Source organism: Athalia rosae, chromosome 3 (genome assembly GCF_917208135.1).
Source record: "Athalia rosae chromosome 3, iyAthRosa1.1, whole genome shotgun sequence".
In the NCBI taxonomy this organism is placed as follows: Eukaryota; Metazoa; Arthropoda; class Insecta; order Hymenoptera; family Athaliidae; genus Athalia; species Athalia rosae.
The window spans coordinates 24,195,432-24,201,487 of record NC_064028.1 but is presented as its reverse complement, the minus strand read 5'-3'; positions in this window follow the sequence as shown (position 1 = coordinate 24,201,487).

Sequence of the window (6,056 nt, the reverse complement as noted above, 5' to 3'; positions counted from 1 at the left end):
AGAGAAAAAATGACCTATCTCTAAAATTGACCGAGTTATCGCCAATTTTCAGCTTTTTGGGGTCAAAAATAAAAAATTGATTTTTAAGTCTATATTAATGTAATTTGAGCTCAGGAATCCGAATCCGGAAGAAAAATTGAACCATCTCGAAAAATGACCGAGTTATCCCCATTTTTAGGCATTTTTTTGCATAAATTTGAGGATATCTCGAAGGGAAAAAATCGTAGCTCAATTTGGACAACGGATTCGTGTTCCTGAGGTCAAAATACACAAGAAAAGTGCCATACGATCAATTTTAAAAAATAAAAATTTTTGGTCAAAATTTGAGATTTTTCCAAGGGGTACCCCTTACGATTTTTTCGATTTTTGGCTAAAAAATTTTTATTTTTTAAAATTGATCGTATGGCACTTTTCTTATGTATTTTGACCTCAGGAACACGAATCCGTTGTCCAAATTGAGCTACGATTTTTTCCCTTCGAGATATCCTCAAATTTATGCAAAAAAATGCGAAAAAATGGGGATATCTCGGTCATTTTTCGAGATAGTTCAATTTTTTTTCCGGATTCAGATTCCTGAGCTCAAATTACATTAGTATAGACTAAAAAATCAATTTTTTATTTTCGACCCCAAAAAGCTGAAAATTGGCGATAACTCGGTCAATTTTAGAGATAGGTCAATTTTTCTTTCAGATTCGGATTTCTGAGATCAAAATACGTAAGAAAAGCATATTAAACCCAATTAAAAAAATGATTTATTTTTTTCTCAAAAATCGAATTTTCTTTTGGTTCTTCAAGAGTAATCTCACTTATAATCAGCTCAGGAATCCAACTCTGGAAGCCAAAATGCAATCGATCGAGTTATCTTTAGGTAGACAACATTTTTTTGCTGGAAGTACCCCACTTGATTAATTATTTATTCAAAAAACGAGTGGGCTACCTCAAAATGTCAAGTAAAAAATTTTCTCCACATTTGAAAAATTTTCTTTTTTTATAAGGTACAAATTCTGCCTCCATGCTAAGAAAATAAAAAAAAAAATATCATCCAACCCACCCTAACATCTACGTACGTATGTATGTAGGTGAATTATGGGGGAGGAATAGAATGAATTTTTATAAGAATAAGAAATACGCCCGCAGCATGAGCGACGACGCGTTGTCTCCGTAAAGACAGGATGCGCGGTTCGTTTGTGAAATTGATTCTTCTTCGAGCCGCAAATAAAAAAATCGGGAGAAAAAGGGAATCGGTTCCGAAGGATCATCCAGCAAAATGTGAATCCCGTCTTAGAGCTCCTTGTATTTCACGCATACAAGTATAAGTAGTTGAAAATTCAGAGTCTTATGTAGTCTGACGGTTTAGGTAAACTAAGAATGTTCGCTACAAATACCAACCGACGTACACGTTTCCCTCCGTCGTCCCCCTCATCCCTTATCCCACCCCCCTACCCCACCGTTATTCTATTATAAAAACGAAGAGTAAAGCGGCGCCAGAGGGAAATTGTACAAGGGGAATGTTAAATGTATCCTTTAACGTTACCGTTTAGCTATATATATATATTGAGCTATAGACGCATCGGGGAATAGGGATAGGGATAGGGATAGGGATTGGATTGGATTGGATAAGCTTAACGCTGATTTAAGCCAATCAACAAACAGAAGCCACCAGCAGCTACGCTTTACTGATCTTGTTAACGCTTAGAAATTCAGTGTCCCGCGTCAGTTAGCGGCATTCCCACATAGGTATATACCTACCATTACACCCCGAATATAACCGATCGAACATCATCCCTCCCATAAGTACGGGGATGTAGAAAAATTACTGCAAAAGAGAATAAAGAAAAAGAATTTGACAAAACAAAATCTCATCTCCGGGGATGAATTTCCGGAATAATTTGTTTCGTCTGTTTTTATCTATTTTACGTCAAACAAAAAAAAAATGCAGAAAAAAGATATACCATACATCAGTCTCTCGCAATTATCAAGTGATTCGGCAGTGTACCTTGCACGTTAAGTTTTTAATCGGTCATCCTCTTCATTCTTTCTGTATCCATTCGTCAGACGTGTGCGTTTATTTATTTGTTTGTTTCCTCGTTTTCTTTTCTATTATTTATCCTTCTGTTTGTCGTCCGTTGGTATCGGGAGTATCATAGCCGAAGGGGGGGTATGTATGTACATATATTTAATGCGGAGGGGTGGTGTGTTGGTGACCGATTAGTTACGTTTAAGACACCCCGCGTAGAATCTAATGGCATAACTAAGCACACTTCTATAAAGTCATAGCACACACAATTCATAGTATAGAATGAGGTAGATGTTAGTATTTTAAGCCTATTTAAGTGTGTTTGTCCTATAATATTGACACCGTACACAGCGGCAAAGAGCGCGCGTACACATACGATGCGGAGGTGGAGGCGGAGGTTGACTTGCGGAGGTTGAGGAGGTGGAGGAACGAAGAGGGAACGCGATGAGGAGAAATGGGGGAGCATCCATCAACGCGAGAAGCTAGTGAATCAAATCGCCGCGCGGTGTGTGCTTGGCAAACGACGCTCGACGTCGCGACGCTCGTTCTCTACTTCTAACAAAAACACAAAAATTTTCATCACACTGTCCCATACCGTACCGTACCCCAATCCCCCGTCACTCCTCTGTATACCTATACACCCCGTACTATCGCCTCGCTGTATCAAATCATCCGACTCTTCACTTCGACGGAATATCGCGAGTCGAAACGAAGGAAAAATAATTTAGCAACATCACTAGAAAATCTATCGCGGTCTATTCGGTCTGAACAAACTCTGCTCTATTATCGTTACATGAAACTAGAACAATCGATACAAAAATTAATTCAACCGAATCGAACTTTTTATTTCTACACCTCGACTCGAAGTATCCAATACGATATCAGGTTGAACTATGAATCCTATGTGAAAAAAAGGAACGGAAACAGGAAGAAATCATATGTAGGAACCGAGCAAAAAAAAAAATAACAAAATAGGAAAAATGGCAGAAGAGAAATTTTTTTTCCTTCTCTGTGCAGGATGTATAAATGTTCAAAGAGATCTTGTCAGTGAAGCTGGTAATCGGTTCTCCTAATCGTGACAAATGAGGATCTTTTCTTTTTTTTTTTTTTTGTGAGGGGTGTAGAAAAAGGAAGGGGGAATAGTAAGGTATACCCATAGGTACGGAGGTATAAGGTTATTATTACGGTCGTGTATATATGGATCCATGGTGTTTTCGTTTGAATGGGTTTTTGTGCCAGGTGGGGCGTGCCGACCCCATACTGCGCTTCAACAATTGCACAACACCGCATAAAAGTCACCCTTATAACTTTACGGAGTGTCAGAAAGCCCGACTACGCAGGTATTAGGAAATTTAGTATAGGGAAGTGAGAAAAAGAAGACTCGCTGAGAAAAAAAAAAATGTATCTGGAGTTTTCCTATCGAGGTTAAAATGTGAGATAAATTTTGAAGAAGATTTTGCAAATATTCGGGTGGGAGGGGAGGAAAAGTGACGCGGAGGTTAAGGAGTACAAGGTGTAGAGAATGAATGGAAAGAGGAGGCGGAAGAGGAAGAGGAAGAGGAAGAGGAAGTGGAAGTGGAAGGTTGAAGGTGCAGACTTGTGTTTAGCCAAGATATTTGGCTCCGCAAATATTTAGAGATTGTCTACAACCCTTGCCGCCACACCACCATCAACGCTTCCTATACTACTCTATCAACTCTTGTTACACCTAATTAATAGTGCGCTTATACATCGCTCGCGACCAACACCAACACCAACACCAACACCGATCATTCAACCAACCGACAAACCGACCGATCCCATTTCATTCGATGCCGATTTTCCTACTCTCACTTATCATTCGAAACCTACTTATCCTACTTATCAATTTCTTCCAATTCGAAAGAAGAATGCAAATTTTGACGTAGAAAAAAAAAAAAGTCGATTCTCCTTTACACGCAAGGGTGAAAGAAATCGCATTCAATTGAAAAACCGGGTAATTAAATAATCGGTATGAACCAACGATATGTTAATACGGTTGGTATTTGGTATACGAATACTTGAACGATATAGACATACCCATACTTGTGCACGATCGTTCTTCGATCAAATGCCAAGAAACCACCGACCTCATGAAATATCTAACACAGATAATGTACTTCTGTACGACGCTTTCGAAACGGTGCCCCTAAAAACGAACTCGCGCAGCCCTTTAATTCACGCAAAAAAAAAAAAACACATCAAATCAAACGAAAGAACTTCACGTTGATCGGGGTGGGGGGTGGGGTCGACGCATACTATATGCACGCGTATACGAGTACATATTATTTCACCATATACCATTTATATACCTGTACCAGTCGATGTTATAATGCCGCATAATGGTTATCGATGTATTAAGGGGTGGAAAACCAGGGGCGAGGGGGGAGGGGGAGGGGGGGGAGGGGAGTCGCGGTTTATCGGAGGACATTGGGGGTAGGGGGTGAGGCACCCGGGCTCCTGGTAACGAGTATTTGCTGGCCGGCTCGATGCATAGTTAATGATTTGTCAACTGAACCTGGTACTAGACTATGCCGAACCCGACTGGGCCATACGTACACGTATGCGCGGGTACATTATTATAACTGGTCATGTGTAACGAGTTACGAAGTGAAATGAAAATTTAATTATTTTCTGTAATTTATAGGTATATAACTGCAAATCCATTTTCGACGGATCTTTTTTTTTTTTCCATGTGTTAGCAACAACCTATTGAAAGAAAAAAAAAGCAATTTTGCATCACGTCACAATTTTTCGGAAATGTCGGTGACTTCGTTCTCTTTATTCTTATGAACGAAAAACGAAAAATTTGACATTTGAAGACATCATCATCCCATTTGTGGTTGGAGAGGATTGAGATACCGCAGACCGCGAAACGGCGATATTATATTATCGTAGGAACTCAATATCCATGCTACTTAGTGGTTCTTCACTGCACACATGGGGGTTTCACCTTTAAACGATATAATCGGACCTCGTTTGACCCTTATGGTCAACTTTGGTATACATCTAGCTACACGTATACACATAAGGTACACGTTGTTAACAAACGACCTGCATTACCCGCAAAATTCAACCACGCAACACGCACGTGAACCTATAGGTATAACTTGTATACCTAACTACCATGTAAATTAATCGTGGTCAGTCGAAAAAATACGTATACCTGCGCATGCATATATATCATACAAAGCGATTGGAATCCATACGTTGATTTCGATTCCGTGGGTGAAAAAAAGTTTTGCAATAAAAATAAAAGAAGTAACGGAAAATCGAAAAAACGAAACAAAAGTCGGCAGAGCCGGAGACATGAAATTCCGCTGGATGGATGACAGAACGCGAAATTTATTTTCAATGCGAGTTCAGTGAAATTTATTTCGTCAAAAACAAGAATAATAATAGTAATAATGATAATAATTTTTCATTTTTTCAGAACGCAACGATAGTGCGATTCAGATGAAATGGAAAAACGTGACGCTTTACAATGGATTGGTAACGAAGGGAAAAAAAAGAGGTGAAAATAAAAACGGATGAGGTTGTAGAGAGATTTTGTTATATATCCCGTTATATCTGCATCGGAATCAACAGCAGAGATATGTAGGTATGTGGATGCACATTGCACATGTACAGGTGGTAAAGTATAGAAGCAGCAGCAGCAGCAGTGCGACAGGATGATCAGTAAACAAAATAGGGGTAGGTGGATGGGTAGTTAGTTATATACGTTACATAGTACGCGTGTATAACTGTAGTTGCGGAAAATGAGGTTTGAACGACATTGGTTGACAAATGAAAACACAGATATAATATAGAAGAGGAGAGAAACGAGCGTGCGTACCCGGCGATACATGGGGCATTTCGTGTCAACTCGCGATGCGGCTACTACCCTAAGCATTTTTTTGCTCCCCACCCTCCACTCCCCCACGTTCCAGGGGTGAAGTAATGAAATGAAAATGAAGAAAATAAAATAGAAATGGACTCTCATGTTAAAAGTAGAAATCAGAAGTATTTGGAAAGAAATTAG